The sequence below is a fragment of the Balaenoptera physalus genome (assembly GCF_965194825.1).
Source record: "Balaenoptera physalus genome assembly, chromosome: 15".
Classification (NCBI taxonomy): Eukaryota; Metazoa; Chordata; class Mammalia; order Artiodactyla; family Balaenopteridae; genus Balaenoptera; species Balaenoptera physalus.
In genome coordinates, this window is record NC_138894.1 from 73,585,889 (window position 1) to 73,604,674 (window position 18,786).

Below are 18,786 nucleotides of genomic sequence, written 5' to 3' on the forward strand. Positions count from 1 at the left end.
CATAGAGTGATTTGTACTCTCAAAGAATCCAAAGTCAAGATACAAATTCTATTTTTAAAGATTTTCTAACAGTGCTCAATAAAGTAAGCCTCTAGACTTTTAATTATTTATTTATTTATTTATATTATTATTATTTTTTTGGCTGCGTTGGGTCTTTGTTGCTGTACATGGGCTTTCTCTAGTTGCCGTGAGCGGGGGCGACTCTTTGCTGCGGTGCGTGGGCTTCTCATTGCGGTGGCTTCTCTTGTTGCGGAGCACGGGTTGTAGGCGCACGGGCTTCAGTAGTTGCGGCACGTGGGCTCAGTAGTTGGGGCTCACAGGCTCCAGAGCGCAGGCTCAGTAGTTGTGGTGCATGGGCTTAGTTGCTCCGCGGCATGTGGGATTTTCCCGGACCAGGGCTCGAACCCTTGTCCCCTGCATTGGCAGGCAGATTCTTAACCACTGCGCCACCAGGGAAGTCCAAGCTTCTATACTTTTAAACGCAAAAGGCTATTGGAGTTTTGGCTCCCACTTAGGGTGTAGAACTCTGCAAAAAGCATTGCTCTCACCCTTACCCGAAAAAATGCCAAATCATTTACAAAAAGACCCCTTTTCTTGAACTCATCAGAGAACTGAGATGGAAGGCAAAAAACTAAGCTGAAATCTAAGGAATAACAGACACCTCCAAGGAGAGATGGGACACAGGTCCTTGCTTACCTGTTATAGATGTTGGATGCCATACAAGAAGGAAAGAAGAATCCAACCAAACTTTTTAATGAACTGCTAAAGGCCACATGTGGGGCCTGTGTGAATGTATAGCCCCCTTGGGGGCTGCAGACTTCAGGGAAATCGACACCCGCTGGCAGGCTCTTCTCCATGGAACACACTGGATGCTCACAAGAAAGAGGGGGGAAGGTTAAGAGACCTGGGAAGACCTCTCTCTTGGTTCAGGTCCGGGGAGGGGGAACAGTGCTTCTGGAAAAGCATGAAGTTCCACCCAGATCCTTCTCCCCGTCTCCCTCATGGAAGAAGTATATGACCACTGGGGAAAGGGCAGCAAACCATGTTGTCCTTAGGGCACAGGATCCATGGCAGCTGGGAGAAGAGTAAAACCCTCTACCCTGGGGGTGAGGGGCAAAACTACACGCAGACCAGTAAGTCCCCTACTGATGGGGGCGGGACAGAATCACTGAACTATCCCCCAGCCAAGACACAGCACCTGCCTAAGACTGAAACTGAAGCAGAACAGCAGAGGCTGTCTCCCGACACCTACTCCATCCCCACCACAGGCTAACAAGTGTTGAGTAACAGCTAACAGCAGTCCGTTGCTGGGGGATCAGGAGCAGGAAGAGAAATGTTCCCTAAGAGGGAACAAAGGTGCAAAGAGAAGCCCTAAAGTGAGGGCTTGTTATTGTCATTTCACCCCAGAATGATCTGTGGGCTGCAATCCAATAAAACTCCCTGCAAAAATTGTTAACAGAAATTGACAGGCTAATGCCAACATTTATATGGAAAGGCAAAGGAACTTGAATAGCCAAACCAACTTCAAAAAAGAAGAGGAAAGTTGGAGGAACTGACTTATCTGATTTCAAGACTTACTAGACTTTCTATGAAGCTACGGTAATGAGGTTGGTGTGGTTTTGGAGGAAAATATAAATAAATAAATATTAATAATACTACTGTATAATAATAATGTATTTATATTAATGTACATAAGTATACATATATAAAATATATACAAATAAATATATGATATATATTTTATATGTATGTGTACTTCTGGAAAAAATATATCTTATGTAATATATATTTATATAATATAAAATATATTTTATATGTATTTTATATATATATATCAATCAGTGGTAGAGAAGAAAGAATCCAGAAATAGATCCACATTTTTATTTTTATTTTTTTTTGGCCACGCCATGCAGCATGTGGGATATTATTTCCCCGACCAGGGATCGAACCCATGCCATCGACAGTGGAAGTGCGGAGTCTTAACCACTGGACCACCAGGGAAGTCCCAGGATCCACATATTTAGTCAACTGATTTTTCACAAAAGTACAAAGGCAATTCAATGGAGAAAGGATGCTCTTTTTAATAAATGATGCTAAAACAATTGAATATCCATATGCAAAAAATGTAAAAAGCAAACCTTAAGCCATACATAGCACCCTATACAAAAATTACCTCAAGGTGACTCTAAATGTACCTAAATGTAATACCTAAAGTTGTAAAGCTTCTAGAAGGAACATAGAAGGAAATCTCCATGACTTTGGCTGCCTGGCAGTCACACCTGGAATCTGTGCATGACACAGCTACAGAGGCCTGAGTCCTGTTTCCCCATCTCCTACCTCCCTGATTTACTTCCTGGAGGCATTTGCAGGTTGCTGGTTATTTTCATGTGAATGCAGAACTGAAGGTGTTCATCCTGTAATAGTTCATCTTATTGCTTCTCAAGCTCGCCCTGCCATCCTGAACTTGGCTTCGGGTTTCTCACGCCCGCACTCAGCTTTGGGTCAGCTGTGAGCCTGGTCTGTCTTCACGGCAACTCCATCAAAGTCAGAGAGCAAACTGCTCATTCCAGCCCCCGGCCCTGGCTGGTGCCCCTTGGGGCCTTCTCTGTGGCCCTCAGTCAGTTTTCCTCCTATTAAGCATGTGTTCAGTGAAGTTGGAAGAGAAAAAAAATAAACACCCAAATCCACAGTTTCTTCACTGTGAGTTTGGTCATTTATTCAATTTCTCTCAATTCTCTCAGTCTATCCGCCTTTCTGTCTGTTTATCCATCACGTTACCTAGGCTTGAGTCAGCCACAGACTCTCAGAATAGCAGTTGTTGAACCAAGGGTCTGCCTTGCTGTGTGCGTGTGTGTGTGCATGGGTGTGTTTATACAGAAGTGTGGAAGAGGCAGGAGCAGAGGCAGGAAGACATGAATAGGAATGAGAAACTTTTTTTTTCTTGGAGGGAAAGAGCCAGAAATTACATCCGTTCAAAAATATCCTGCCTCTCTCACAGATAAATATAGCGACATGGGTAGATGTGTCACCGAATGAAACTTTCAAAACAAATCCGGGAAGAATCACTTGCAGAGGCTGCCACTGCTGGCTCCGTCCTGCTGCTCCTCTGTCCCCCGTCCCCCTCCCCCGGTGCTCCCCACAACGATCAGGAGGGAGAGCAAGGAGGGAGGTCTGTGCCCAGCCTCCCCCAGCATTCTGGACAAGGGGAGGGGTAGCAGGAGCAACGGTGCCCTTCAAGGGCTGCTGGCCAGAGGCGCTAGGTCGCCAGATGTCCCCCACAGGGAAGAGCTTGAGAGATCACTTCTCTCTGTTACAGGGGAGTGAAAGCTCAGAACGGGAGGGCAGCCCCACGAGCTCATATTCACCAGCAGTGGTGGCTGAAGCAGGTAATTGGAGCTAAGGACCCATGACTTGGACTCAAGGGTGCCATTAAAATCATTTGGCCACCAGTACAGCAGAGGCACCTACCAACCCTTGACAAAGGGAAGGTACGGTCACCACCACAGCTCTGCATGCCAGCTGAGACTCAGCTCCCCTTAGACCCACGTGCAATCAATCCTTCCAGCAGCCCTATGAGGTAGGTACCGTCATCCTATTTTTTGGATGGGGAGACTAAGGACAGGAGTGATTCAGTGATTAATCCAGGGTCCCATGGTTGGTCATGGCAGAGCTGGGCATGGCCTCTTCTGAGAATGTCATGGGAGACCACCCTGCCTCCACATAGAGGAGGGTAGAAGCCCTGCTGCCCTGCCCCCAGACCAGCCCAGCCCTGTCCGTTGGCAGAAGCCTTGGCCAGCTGCGGTCACTGAAGGGGCAGAACCTGCGTCCTAAGCCCTGCGGGAACAGAGGGTTGTCAGATCATCGTGGGTCCTCGAGGAGGAAGGATAGAGCCATTTTGCAATTGTGAGCTTCTCGGTACCTAGTACTCCCCTCACCTCCTGACTCAGCCTGGACCCCTCTGTCCAGTGCATCTGTCCCTCCAACTCTGCCACAGGCCTGGGACACCTCTCTTACCTGGCCAAGCAATAGCACCTTCAGCTTATCAGCTCTGAGCTCCGTTGAAAAGTTTCTTAACATCTTTTGGACCCGTGGAGTCAGACCGACCTGGGTTCACATCCCACCTCTGCCACTCCCCAGCTCTGTGGCCTTGGGAAAAGTAATGCCTTGTGTATTAGTTTCTTATTGCTGCCGAAACAAATGACCACAAACTTAGCTCCTTAAACCACACAAACTTTTCACCTCACAGTTCTGAGGAAAGGTGCCAAAATCAGTCTCACTGGGTTAAAATCAAGGTGTCTGCGGGGCTGTGCTCCTTCTGGCTCCGAGGGAGAATCCAGTTCCTCGCCTTTTCCAGCATCTAGAGGCTTCCTGCATTCCTTGGCTTGAGCCCTGCATCACTTGGACCACTGCTTCCATCACTGCATCTTTCTGACCCTGGCCCTCCTGCCTCCCTCTTATTAGGATACTTGTGATGACATTGTGTCCCTCTGGATAATCCAGGACAGTCTCCCCATCCCCAAATCCTTAATCACATATGCAAAGCCCCTTTGCCATGTATGGGAACCTAGTCACAGGTTTTGTGGTTTAGAGCATGGACATCCCAGGCAGAGGCAGGGAATGTTAGCCTACCACACCTCAATTTCCTCATTTTACAAATGATAATCAGTACCTCCCAAGTCTGCCGGGAGGACCAATTACATTATGAAGTACCCAGCCTGGTACCTGGCACAAAGTTTAAAATGAAGTCCTAAAAAGAGGGTCTCTGCCTTCTTCCCATTCCGGTCGTCTTTCTCTAGAATCGCAGGTACCCCGTCCCCAAGCCTGGCTCTCCGTGGGGACTTCAAGAATCCCTGTGGAAATAAAACACGGGGGTGATGGATGGCTCTGACCTCCCAAATGCCGAAGCAGGGCTGTTTGCAAATTTAAAGGCTTCTAGGCAGCAGCGGGAAGAATGTGAGCAGAAACGTGGAACGGTATGTGCAGGGACATAAATTACAAGTGGCTTTTGTTGGGAAAGCTGAACAGAAAGTTATTCCATCCACATTCCCCACGTCAGAACTGCTCTCCCAGGTCGGCTGGGGCTGAGACCCATTCCAGCAATGGAGCACCTCTCCCCGGAGGCCCCTCGGTGAGGGGGCAGGGCAGACTGAGAGCCCCGTCGCCCGTCGCCGCTCACTGCCCAGGCCTGGGGGGTGATGGCTCCGGGCGACAGGGGCTGGAGCTGCAGATGGCTAGTCCAGAGCTCAGATGGCAGGCCTCATCTTCTGGGAAGAAGTGAGAGTACTGAGCGGGGTCAGGGGAAGGGGGTGCAGACCCCCAGGGAGCCCTCCTGATTCTCCCTTCGCCAGAAGGCTCTCACCCAGCACAGTTTAAACCCATTTAAATCCAATACTCTTATCAGTAAAACATCTTTCAGCACGCCCTCCAATAAATGTGTAGTTATTTCTAAATTATATGGCATGAATTAATTTATTTGTATAATAATGCACAGATACATTATGCACATTAAAACTTTCAAAAAATATAAACACAGCCAAGTAAAAAGCTAAAAATAAATATAAATAGAAGACCAACATTGTGACCGTGCATTCGAATAAATGAATCAGCGGGCATGCTTCACTTTGGAGGTAGTAGAAACTATACTTGCATTTTGTTGCCCTTCTGTTTCCTCAAATCTTGCTTATTTGTGTGTCCAATTCAGTGAGCTCCTCTCCTGCCAGGCAGGGTTGGTATCTTGTTTCTCCTCCTGGCTTATAAAGTTGCCAAAGGCTAAGAGCATTTATGCTTTGGATGTTGCAGAGTGCAGGGTACATAGCTGGTGCCTAATAAAGTCGGTCAGTAAATATTTTCTGAACACGTACTTTGACCCTCAGGTTGGTGGCCGGCACTGGGGGTTCAAAGAGCAAGAAGTGGTCCCACCCTCATCCCCAAGCCCCGTTCAGGCAAAGCCACCCTTGGGAGTGGCACCAGCTCTGGGTGGTGCTGGGGCACGGATGGGGCGCACCTCCAGCACCAAGGCAGGAAGATGCATCGCTCCAGCTAGGCAGGGGCAGATGAGACAGGGAAAGTCTGCAGGCAGGAGATCTGAGTACTCTTGTGTAGAGGCTTGGTGGCAGGAGCTACTGCACAGTCCAGGGGGTTCACCAAGCCCTCAAGGGCGAGATCCGCCTGAGGCTCAGGCCGGGTGAGGTCTGAGGAGAGGGGATGAGGGCTGCCAGTGTTGGCTCGGCCCCTGACCCCTGGGACCTGGCTTTAGGTTCCGTATCTGGGCAATGAGGAGGGTGGGCTGCATGCTCTCTGCGGTCCCTTCCAGCTCTGACATTCTTGGCTCAGTCCAGGCTCATCCAGGTCCCACCCTGCCCTTTTCCATCTTGCAGCCTGAGCCCCCCCCCAAAACACGGGGCCACCTGCGAGGTGAGTGGACACTGCTCTGGGGTTTCTGAGAAGTTGCAAACAACTAGCAGTTCCTTCCCGAGAAGTAGGGGAGGCAGCTGAGCCCTGCGCCCTACACCCACCCCGCTCCACCATAGGTGCGGGGGAGAAAGCGCCACCTCTCCTCGGCTCCCGTGACCTCCGTGGCATTCTATGAATGAGCCTGAAAACAAAGCATCAGAGGGAGAGAAAAGAAACCACTTGTCCCAAAATAGCTCTCTGAAGGCTGCCTAATCCCATGTCTTTGCAGCCGAGACGGTCTGTTATTTGGACACAGCAGAGCGAGCTACCGGATGGATCCTCCTGGAGTCTCCCTCTTGGGAGCGAGCTTGCAGTGTGCGCGCATGAGGACGGGCTGGGTCAGGAGTGAGTGTTCCGGTCATGGGGCAATGGATAAATCCCTTGCACCCGGGATGGAACGCTGCGGGCCTCCTTTTGCAGCTTTCCTTGGCAGAGGGACAGTTAAAGGACAGTCTCAGGGCCAGAGGCACCTCATCACAATCCAGTGAGAAGAGATGTGGAGAAATGCCGCCCCTCTCCTCCCCCACCCCCCGCCCTGTTGGCCACCAGGACTTAGAGCAGAGAACGAGCACTAAAGAGCTTCACCGAGCCAGGCCATTGTGCCAGCTGCTTCACAGAAGCGCACCAACACTGATAATTAGGGCTACGAACTCAGGTGTCTGACATGCGCTGTGCTGATGGATTTCCATGAGGGGCTGCGGGGCCCACGGACAGAATTCAAAGGGTCTGGACACTTGGATGGGAAAAAATTTTACACCTTTATTTTCGCTAACCTTCGGTCAAAATTTAGCATTTCCTGCTGTTACGAGTGTAGGCAGAGGACCTCAGATGTTGTAGCTGTGTCTGTGATTTGCCACCAGTAGAAATCCCATCTTCCTATCACAGCGTACTGGTTGCAGATATCTTAGATTATTGTTTACACTCATCACGGCTTGGGAATTATGGTGGTTGATAGGCCTGTCACTAGATCTTGCTGAATGTGTTAAAGAAGCACATGCGGTACTAGATCACAACTTTGATGTTTTAAAGAATACTTTGATAACTGTATTTCAGTGTAGTTGGTTTCCTTTGTAATCTTATGTTTTCTCTCTAATGCATTTGAAAATGTTGCTTAGGGGAGGGTTCATAAGCCTCACTAGATTGCCCGAACAGAGACGGTCGGGATCTGCTTTCCCTGCAGAACCTGGTGTAATCTTCCCACCCAAACAGCCAGTGTGGTGGGCGCAGGGCTGGGAGGACTCATGTGGTCCTGTAACATTTTGGGGGTGAAGATACCTTCGCTCAAACACAAAGTTTATCAGGAAGCCCAGCCCAGCCCATGAGGTGAAAGTGGCGCTGCTCTGGCTGGATTTGGAAGCGGGCATTTCTTGCAGCTGCCTGACCGCTCCACCCACCACTCCCCATCAGATGTCCTCCTTCCCTCCCCCCGCCCCCCTGCTTCCTGGCAACCTCCGTGGGGTGCCTACGTTTCCACAGAGCGCATCTGCAAATCATCAACCCAATGTAACCGCTCACTGGGGACCTGAGGAGCAGCGCTACAGCCTCACCTTGCTGGCCGCATAACTGCTCATTCCGTCCTGCCCATGGGAAGTCCTGACTGTGGGCAGGTCTTGTGTCATTTATAAACACAAGCCTCCCGTGTATGTGGGAAAAAAAAAAAAAAAAAAAACGGAGAGAGGGGATCGTAGCCCAGGGTGCTCTTTCCCATGAGTTCTGGGTTCAAATACTGGTTCCACCCCCTCCTAGCTGTGTGGTGTGGCCTCAGTTCTTCTTTTAATTAGCAGTTAGCGATAATAATCGCTCCCACCTTAAAAGGCTGGTTGGGGGATGAAAAGAAATAATGCATGTAAAGAGCTTCGCAGGCTCAGGAAATTCTGCTGCTACCCTCTCCCCAGGGAAGAGATTTTCATCTGCCACAGCCTCCTCCAGCCACCCCCCTCCCCATCCTCTGCCTCGGAGGTGTCTCCCTGCCAGAGGCGACCTGGGAGCTTGTTTTCACCATCCAGGCCTGAAGCGCTTAGTCCTTCCCATCTTTGCAAACATGTCACTTGGCATCCGCGGGGTATTTTGGTAGCAGCAGCAGCAGCTGACCCAGACGGCACACACTGTAGCTATTATCTCATCATCCAATAATTAGCTTGACATTTATAAAGGGGCCTCTGGGGCCTTGGGATGACACTGCCTTTTTCAGATGCAAGGATACTGTGATTTTGCACTTGCACAAGGCAAGATGAGAGCAGAAGGGAGAAGTGACCCAAGGTTTTGCCTGCCATCAGCAGCCCTGAGCAGAGAAGGGTGACTGGGGAGCTAAGGGAGCGTAATCTTCAGGGCCCCTCAATTGCACAGTCCCGCGTTTTCTGTGAATTATTCATAAGTAGTAGTATATGTTTCTTTTTTTTTTTTTTCCTAAAGACACTCTCCAAAATTATATAGACTTCGGGCTCCATAAAACGTAATCCACCCCTGGGTTTAAAGCCAAGCTTTCTCTTGGGTCTGCCCTGTCTGGAAACTGACCCCGCATATCATTGCCATTAAGGACCAGCAAGCGGATTTGGGGGTGCAAGTCACAGAGGGTATTGCACTGTGAACTGAAGAATTTGGTGATGTGTTGGAGCACAAAGGACCCCGGGACTTGGGTCTTCACAGAGTCAGAATGCTCTGCTCACACCGGGAGCCTTGGGTGCAGCCTAGGAGCCTCTGAGCCTGAATGTAAAGAACAAATGGGTCATCAGTCAATGTGCTGAGATGGCGGTGTCAGTGGTGATTGCAAAAACACACAAAACATTGATTTAGGAATGAAAAAGGCCAGAGATAAATTCCCTGCCTCAGCCCTGGCAAGTCGTGGAACAAGGTACATAGCTTGTGTGTGCCTTACTCGACCAAGAAATAAAATGGGAAATGCAAGCTACTCCCCTCACCCATCATTAGTAGGAGAGAAGGGGCTGGGGAGGAGAAAGCAGCCATCTACTCCAACACCTATAGCATCGCTCTCTTCCCGTTGATCTTAGGAGCCCGTGGAACAGATGACCAGGGAAGAGCATGTGGTTTCAGCCAGGACACAGAGGAGAGAGGTGAGAAGTAAAGGAACAGCTCCCGCAGCAATAAGACCAGGCTCTGTCTTTACTCTGTCCAAGTCCTCACTTCCCTCTGGGCTCAGAACTCACAGCCCTCTGATGCCTTCCCTTCTATCTTCCCCCCCATTTAATTGGTTGGGCTTTTTAAAATTTATTTTATTTTATTTATTTATTTTTGGCTGCGTTGGGTCTTCGTTGCTGCGCACGGGCTTTCTCTAGTTGCGGCGAGCGGGGGCTACTCTTCCTTGCAGTGTGCGGGCTTCTCATTGCGGTGGCTTCTCTTGTTGAGGAGTACAGGCTCTAGGCACATGGGCTTCAGTAGTTGTGGCACGAGGGCTCAGTAGTCGTGGCTTGCGGGCTCTAGAGCGCAAGCTCAGTAGTTGTGGTGCACGGGCTTAGTTGCTCTGGGGCATGTGGGATCTTCCACAGGGATTGAGCCTGCGTCCCCTGCATTGGCAGGTGGATTCTTAACCACTGCGCCACCAGGGAAGTCCCTAATTGGTTGTTAAGTCTAAAATTCCCACCCTCAACATCTGCTGCTTCATCCCCGCCTCTCTATTCCTACCGGCCATCATCCATTTCTTATCTGGATGAGAGCAACAGACATCTATGCGGGGCTCCAGACAAATGGGCAACAGGTGTGCTGAGAGTTCCATCTCCTCAGCCCTCGGCGTGGCCAGACCAGGCTTGTGGAGGCTGCAGCCTCTAGACCAGCATCTTGCAGCCTCAGGAAGTCTCGTCTGTTAATCTCAGTGTGCAATTCAAATGTCATCATTTTTTTATGTTGCTTCCATGTGGGAAATCTGGGGAAGCACCGATCTTTCTTCTGCCCACTCAGTCCCATCCTAGGCACTGTGGCCAGATTCATCTCCATCGAGTCCAACTAAGATAGTGCAGCTTGCCTTCAGAATGGCCATCAGGATTCTGCACAATATGAAAGCTACTGAAAGCCACAAGGGCAGGCAAGAAAACCCAGCACAGGGGTCCTTCTTACAGCATGGGTCCCATGGATTGAGGAGATGTGCAGAGAAAAGCAGCCTCCGAGGACATCTAGGAAGCTCACTCCTTCAGCTGGAATGGTTGTTCTCACACTCTACAGTGTACAAGTATCACCTGCTGCAATTGTGGGAAAATGCAGATTCCAGGGCCTCCTCCTGCCCCACCCACATTTTTAGTCAATGTATTTGCAGCCAGACCCAGCAGTCTGCATGTTTAGGGAGCACACTGATGGTGGACACAGATCTTACTTAGAGGAACGGTGCCCTGATGATCTCAGCTAACGGCAGATTTCACCTAGTCGCCTCAAAGGATGAAACAATAGCATACGGGCAGGAATTTGCAGTAAAAGGCAGTGTCTCAGCCTAAAATCTCAAATCAAACACACCACTTTGAAAAAAATGTAAGAATAAGGGATCCTTAAAATATGGAAAGTGGTTGAAAGGAAGACCATCTGGGCAAACCAAAGTTACTCATCCTCAAGAACATTCTCCCAGAAAGGCAAACTGCATGGAAAATATAAAATGTAATCCTAAAGGAAAAAGGAAGCTTTGAAACTCTGGAAAGAAACTGCTTATAACCTATAACCAAGACAGCCCATTGGGCAGACAAACATAGCAAACTGCTCTCAAAAATGGGACAAGATGGAAGTTATAGTGAAGGCAGGGAATACGCGTGTGGCCAGAGGGGTAATGTACAAGTTCGTGTAGGAGGTTCCCAGGGTGGAGAGAATGTCACTGATGGCGTTACAGTTCCAGCTAGCTCAGGGACCTGTGTCCTTACTCAGCCAGTAAGGTGACTCTGCTGGCTGTTGTAACTTTTTTGGTCCCCAGATGAAAAAGGGCTCTGGCTCACAGGGATGCCGTGAACTCATCAGGCAAGTGACACGACGTTTGAAATCCAGGCTGACTTGAAAATATGGACCACCTGTTCGCTGTGATTCTGCGGGGATGCGGAGCTCTTCCAGCTGCAGGTGTTTGCCATCAGCGTGGGGTGTTGCTGCTGCCCGCTCCTCTGCCTCCTTTCAGACACGATCTGGACCGTTCCACGACCATTCACACTCCACCCAGAGCGTGGAGTGGGGTGCAGGGCTCCGGATCTGCTCTGGGTATTAACAGGCATGGCTAAATAGTGACCGGAGAGCAACTACAGGCTTCCTGCAACCAGGACAAAAGCTGGGGTCCTTGCTCTTCGCTGGAAGAAGACTGGGAGGGGGGAAGAGGCAACACCATCTGGTTTAAATGGGCTGGTTCGACACCAGTGGGACAGGCACCGGCTGACACTGTTTCCCCAGAGGAAATGTGGGATTTCTTGCCTTGCATCTCCAGGACATCTCAGTGAACCAGCTCCACAACCATGATTCAGGAGGAGGCTGAGAACCAGAGTGAGTGAGGAAGGGAAGAGAGGAGAAACCTGTTTTCAGCTCTGGCGTGAGATGCTATTTTTAACTGGGATGAAATATCTGGAGGAAAGAAATATAAAAGCTTCAATGGAATCCTTTTAGAGCTGTGGTGAATACTCAGCTTGGCCAGAGGTAGAATGGCCAAGTGTTAAACATTGAGCTGAAGCCCAATGTTGCCCTTATAGATACCCTTCAAGATGCAAAAAGAAATATAAAATTTTAAGTGTGTAATTAGTGCCACACTTTCATTATTAAAATGTTTAATGCTCAGATTTCTAGTTTTACTTCATGGTGGAGGAACAATAATGTCTTAGCACTGTGTCCACTATGAAATGGGTCCAGCTGTCTCACTGTCACTCACACGGATCACCAGGCTATCTTGAACTATAACTGACTAAAGACAATTCCTCTTGGACTCCTGGATGTAAAGAGGTCTCAACCAGGACTTCTTGAAAGACTTGTGGCACATGTTAAATTAAATAACTAAAAATTAACTGTAGCTCGTATGGCTTAATTTGTTTATTACTATGAGTTCTTACTATACCAAAGAATTCTATCAGGATTAGAAGTGTAATCTAATCTCTCTTGTTCTGCCTTGTGTTATCAATTTAATTGTTATAAACAGCACTACAGGTGGCCACAATCAGACCCATCATTCAAGGTAATTTCCCCATGTGGAGCCTCAGGGAGGGACATTGTGTGAAGCCTCGGGCTCAGAGGCTGGTGAGTTTTCGGAGCACAGAGCCCAACCTCCAGCACACTGCCTGCCACGGAACGGGCTTTCAGCACATATTTGCTGGATGAGTGAGTGGCTACGTGGATGAATAAATGAATAAAGATGTAAGCCAGAGCCAAGCAAGGAAGAGTCTGCACCTGAAGGCTATACGGGCACCAGGTAAGGTGAGGTTTGAGGGGGCAGACCTAGAGCAGGCAGGAGGGTAGTCAGTCCTGTTGGGAAGCCACAGTGTATACAGAGAAGAGGGGACAGGCAGGTGGCTATGACAGGGCAACTGGCTAGAGGTGCCGGGTGGGTGTCCTGGCAGGCAGGTCAGTAGGTATTCCGACAGCAGGAGACACGTGAAGGTCACACAGGGGACACAGGGCCTCAGGAGCAGGACCCCAGACTCCATCCAGGGTGAGTCGTAGAGGAAACAGAATGTGGGCCGGGCAGGTGTCGAGGCCTCGGGTGTCCAGAGGCAACTAGAACAGTAGCCGGAGGCAGGACATGGCCTTCAGAATAAAGCCTGTTAGTAGATCAAGATCAAGACCAGAGAAGGACTAGCCAGGCTGGCTCCAGGAAAAATCCCCCGAGCCACTGAACTTTAAATTCTCCCCATCTTAGGAAAGCGTCCGCCCAGAGACTGCAGCAAGGATGAGTTTACGTGGAGATACTCAAGTAGATCCAGGGAAGGAGTCCCGGAGGCTGTAAAAGCAAGAAGTCAAACAAGCCATGGCTCTCAGCAGAGGAGGTAAACCTACGCGTTACAAATTATTTCAGGCTTTGATTTGAATTTGTAACCAGGTGTTCTGGGCCTTGAATCCTTTAACTGATAATCAACTGTCTGACAATGATTTGGTGAGGTCTGCAATGTGCCTAGCGTCGTGCTTCACCTGTTTGGGATTAGAGGCGTGCAATAGTCATCGAACAGATGCGTTTATACTAAATATGCAGAATGTGTCACTATTCACAGGGAAGAAAACAAGGATGTGAAAGGGCTGCAGCCAGAAAGTGCTGCAGATGAGCATGGATGGCAGAGGTCAGGGAGGGCTTCCTGGAGGAGGTAGGATGCACCCTGGACCTGCAGGACATCCGCAGAGAGAGGAGAGAACGTTTACCACCAATTCCTTTGCGATTCTTGATTGCTCAGAACACACCCCTCAGAGCTAAGCAAGACAATTTACTAAACTGCAAGAGAGGTGAGGGGAAAGAAAGGCGAAGTCATCCTGACTTGGTGTACTTTCTGAGTCCCATCTCACAGGGGAAAACCCTGAGGCACAACCAGGTTGGGGCTAGTTCGTGGTAAAGTCAGATACGCAAGGGCGTCCAATAGGGCCTGAGGCCCCACCATCTTTTCTAACACAGAGGAGCTGCTCTCCTCCCTCCTGCCAATTGGAGAGCTGGCTTTGGCTTTATGGTGAAGGTTTTGGCTAGTTTGGTTTGTTTGGGCTTTTTCTTTGTTTTGTCTTGGTTTGAAACGGCTACTGAAGAAGGGAAAAGGGAGGACATGATTTTCTTTTTTCTCCTATGATAATACCAGTTCTGCCCTTAGATGCAGGCAAGAAGGCCCCTCTCCTGGCCACACCAGTTAGCAGGACCCCCTATGGCCCTCCTCTGTCTGTGCTCCTCCCAACGGCCATCATGGCACGACTATTATATTAGTTTCCTATTGCTGCTATAGCAAGTTACCACAACCTTAGTGGTTTAAATCCACACAGATCTATTATCTGAGTTCATGTGTCGGTCAGAAGTCACACTGAGTGTCAACAGGACTGCATTCTTTTCTGGAAGCTCTAAGGGAGAATCTGTTTCCTTGCCTTTTCCAGCTTCTAGAGGCCACCAGCACTCCTTGGCCTGTGGCCTCTTCCATCTCCAAAGCCAATAACGGCTGGTAGAGTAGTCTCACACCTCATCACTCTGACCTTCTCTTCTGCCCCCTCTTTCATTTTTAAGGACCCTGGGGATTACATTAGACCCACACAGATAATCCAGGATATAATGTATAATCATAAAGTCAGGTGATTGGAAACTTTAATTCTGTCTATAACCTTAATGCCACATTACATATTTGCAGGTTTTGGGGACAAGGATATGGACATCTTTGGGGGGGGCATTATTCTGCTACTACAGTTGCCAACGTCAGAGGGTAGAATATATTTTATTTAACAATCTGTTGACTTGGTTTATAATTTTAAGTATTTAGAAGCATGGTGTGTGGCCTCTATTTGTGCTCTTGCCCCAGGCAAATAGCAGGGCTGCTCTGGTGGGAGCAGTGGCTGTCCCAGGTGAAAGGTCTATAGCACCTCACAGGGGAGTGGAAAAGTTGAGTATTCCTTAGCCAGCAGCGTCCCCTTCTGGACAGTTTCCAAGGTTCCCCCAGCCTGTTTCTCCAGAGAAACCTGTCACCTTCATCATCTTACCTCTGATTCACACCCAGTTCTGACTCCCAACACTTTGCTCTCCTTACAAAAGCATTCCTCCCAAAGAAGGTACATTTCCCATTCTTTTTGCTTTTTACTTTTACATAAAAAAGGTAGAAGCAAGGGAAGAAACCCCAGCCCCATTAGTGCAGACACATCAAAGGATACCAAGCCCCCCTGGAAACCAGAGCATGGCTTACATCATCCTGCAGCACATCCGCTAAGCAACTGTGGGATCAACATCTGTTTCCATGGAGATGTCACTTCATCATCATTCTCCAGGCAGAGCAGAGAAGTGCCTCTGGGAGGAAAGAACATGCTGGGCCGGAGAATAACAAAATCTGGTGCCATGAGCAAAAAAAAAAAAAAACCAAAAAAACTATAATCAAGATGAAAGGTTGATGAGAGAGCATTAGAATGAGAGAGAGGGAGAATGGGCACTGGATGGGGTCGAGGGGGAGTGACTGGCCAGAATCAGATGGAGGTGCACATCACCTGCCTCTCTCAATACACAGAGCAGCCAAGAGAGGCCTCAGGCTCCTGCCAAATACTGTACAACAGTTCACGGAACCCAAGCCTTGTGCCTCCCTGCCCAGGATTCATCCCAGTGGACGGAAGGCACTAAGGCGCCGTGATGCTTTTCTCCTGTTGCTTCCAGTCAAACAAATGGATCTTGGCCGTTTTGCTCCGTATGTTGCTTTGGCCTGCCTGGCACAGTGCCTTCCAGGGACGGCAGCTCCTGCTCATCCAGACAAACCCTATTGCTCTGAGGCCTGGCTTGCTAAACTGACAATAGCAGAAGCCGAGGCAGGTAGAAGGGAACTAGCGTCTACTGGGATCGGGCGCTGGCTCTCAGCTAATCCTCGAATCCCACCGTGGCGTGTTAGAGCCTCATTCTACAGGCCAGGAACTGAGGCTCAGAGAGGTGAGGTGGCTTATTCAATGTGATGAGATTAACAGCAAACTTTTAGAATTCAATCACTTTGTGCCGGGCATCGTTTTTTGTTTTTGTTTTTAATTATTATTTATTTATTTTATTATTATTATTTTTTTGGCTGTGTTGGGTCTTCGTTTCTGTGCGAGGGCTTCCTCTAGTTGCGGCAAGCGGGGGCCACTCTTCATCGCGGTGCGCGGGCCTCTCGCTATCGCGGCCTCTCTTGTTGCGGAGCACAGGCTCCAGACGCGCAGGCTCAGTAGTTGTGGCTCACGGGCCTAGTTGCTCCGCGGCATGTGGGATCTTCCCAGACCAAGGCTCAAGCCGTGTCCCCTGCATTGGCAGGCAGATTCTCAACCACTGCGCCACCAGGGAAGCCGGGCATCATTTTAAACTCTTCGCAAGTATTGATTAATTTCATCCTCAAACCGCATCTCTGAGGGGGGTATTGTGATCCGTCAGTTAATACGTGGCAGAGCCAGGCTTGGGGGCCTGGGGTGCCCGTCCCTCTGCATACGCTGACCACCACACCCCCATCACCACTGGGGAGAAGGCGGGGTCAGGCACACCGGAGTGAGCGCCAGTAGATGGAAACAAGAGGCCAAGTAAGATTTTTCCTCAGTTGCGGCCAAGGCACCAAAGCTGGGGCTACAGGGTTCTGAGGATCCCATATTCTGGGTTCAGAAATCCACCTGCTGGGGGACCAGTCCCTCCCTGCGGACTCAAGAAGAGACTGCCTTCCACCAAACACCTGGAGTTCTGCCCACCCTACCCACTGGCGGTGCCAGAAGGTGCCAGGGGCCTGGGGGAGGGAAGGCAGGAGGCCTGGGGGAGGGAAGGCAGGAGGCCTGGGGGAGGGAAGGCAGGACAGGGCGCACGGAGGTCGGAGCTCATGCCGAAACGCTCCTCCCCTGCATCCGGAGGAGGGGAGCGTCCGGGACTCCGGGATACTGGAGTGTTTGCAGCAAAGGGAGGCCGGTGGCCTGGTCCCAGGCTGGACAGATGTTCACTGAGCCGCAGACCCGAAGCCAGCCCTGGGGCTGCTGCTGGAGCCGCAGCAAGAGGAGCCTCGGGGGCAGCCTGGGAACAAGTGTCTGATGCAGTCCTCCCCCACCACGGGAAGAAGAGGGTGCCTGACAGGTTCCTCTGACCCCCGAGAGCAGTGCCTACCTCTGCTCTGGAAGTTTCCAAAGGCAGAGGCCTTGCCAGGAAGGCTCCAGGCGACAGAGGCTGAGGGTGTGTGAGAGGAAGATGGGGTGGCTTACCCCACACCTATTCTCTTTCCCCCAGAGAGTCCAGAAGGACAAGCTGGAGGTCCCCGGGATCTACACAGACCCCAGAACACTGGGGTTAGCAGAGAGCCGGAGCAATGGAGGCAGCTGGGAGTGATGGAGGCCCGAGCCAGAGCTGGGTTTGTGGGTGTGCACTCTTGGCAGGGCTGGAGGTAGACACCACTGCCCTCAGGAGGGTTTTGGGACCTAGCTACAGAAGGGACTGTGGGTGCCGACCGGGAGCCCCAGAAAGCCTTGAGCACCATCTCTGCAGAGACCATCACCTATCAGCACCACCGGCATTGGCCAGAAGCACCCAGAACCCGAAGGAAGCCATGGACAACCCCTCCCAACCTAGGAGGAGGGGCCAGTCATGTATCCAGAATCTCCTTGCCCTCACAGGGAGCTCTATCCAGGAGGGCCAGAGAGTAAGTCTTGGGGGGTGTAGAGCCTGAAGGGGATGCGGAGAGGGAGTTCAAAGAGAGAAAAAAACGCAGAGTGTGTGAGGAGCAGACCCTTTCCTATTTTTCCAGCCAGCTAGGCTGCAGACACCGTCCCCCTGCACAGCGGCGGGGAGTTGAGTTCTGAGTTAAGCCTGATTTGAAGTTTTAAAATAAATCCATTTGAGTCTAAAATACTGAAATGAGACTGCTCGGTCATCAAAGATGCCAGAAAGAAATGACATCTGGCCAAGTTATCACTGAGAGACACCAGCTACCCAACGGGAAAGGGGGGTTGATATAGCCCAGGGGTTGGCAAACTACAGCCCTCAGGCTAAGGATGGTTTTGATTTTTCTTTTGATTTGCTTTTTTAAAAAAATTTTTATTGGGGTATAGTTGATTTACAATGTTGTGTTAGTTTCTGCTGCACAGCAAAGTGAATCAGTTATATATATACGTATATCCCCTCTTTCTTAGATTCTTTTCCCATATAGGTCATTACAGAGTATTGAGTAGAGTTCCCTGCGCTATACAGCAGGTCCTTATTAGTTACCTATTTTGTATATAGTAGTGTGTATATGCCAATCCCAATCTCCCAATTTATTCCTCCCCCCACCTTTCCACAAAGGGATGGGGGGAGAAGGGGAGAGGGGAAGAGAGAGAGACTGTATGTGGTCTGCACCACTTAAAATATTTATGTCTGCCTTTTGCAGAAAAAGTTTGCTGACCCTATTTGTAACTTAATTGGGGAGGGGTGCAGCTATTAAAAAAGTAAAACTTTCGTACTTTAAATTCTATATTAATCCTCTGTCATTTGCTTCTTTCACTCAACATTGTGGTTTTAAGACTCATCCATGTTAGACAGTGGCCTAGTGATTCATTTTCACTGCTGTAAACTAACCATCATGGTTAGTTTATCCATTCTCCTGGTGATGAGCATTTAGGCTGCTTCCAGGTTTTTGCTGTACTGCTGCTGGGAATGTTCTTGTTCATGTCTCCTGTGTCCACATGCAAAGTTTCTTTGGGATCTACTCTCAGAAACAGAGTTGCTGGGTCAGGACATATTTGCTGCTTCAA

The 18,786-nt window shown here is 49.7% G+C and overlaps 1 long non-coding RNA gene across 2 annotated transcripts in view; it reads left to right on the plus strand.

Annotated features, from left to right (window-relative positions):
• The first annotated feature begins 413 nt into the window (after positions 1-413).
• LOC309643443 overlaps positions 414-18,786 on the plus strand; it is a 52,629-nt gene continuing 34,256 nt past the window's right edge. The window contains exons 1-4 of one of the 2 annotated variants that reach the window (XR_014253774.1): positions 414-3,577; positions 9,462-9,524; positions 12,551-12,820; positions 13,268-13,394. This is a non-coding gene — a long non-coding RNA (uncharacterized lncRNA). The remainder of the gene's footprint in view (positions 3,578-9,461; positions 9,525-12,550; positions 12,821-13,267; positions 13,395-18,786) is intronic. The other variant, XR_014253775.1, reaches the window with a different exon arrangement.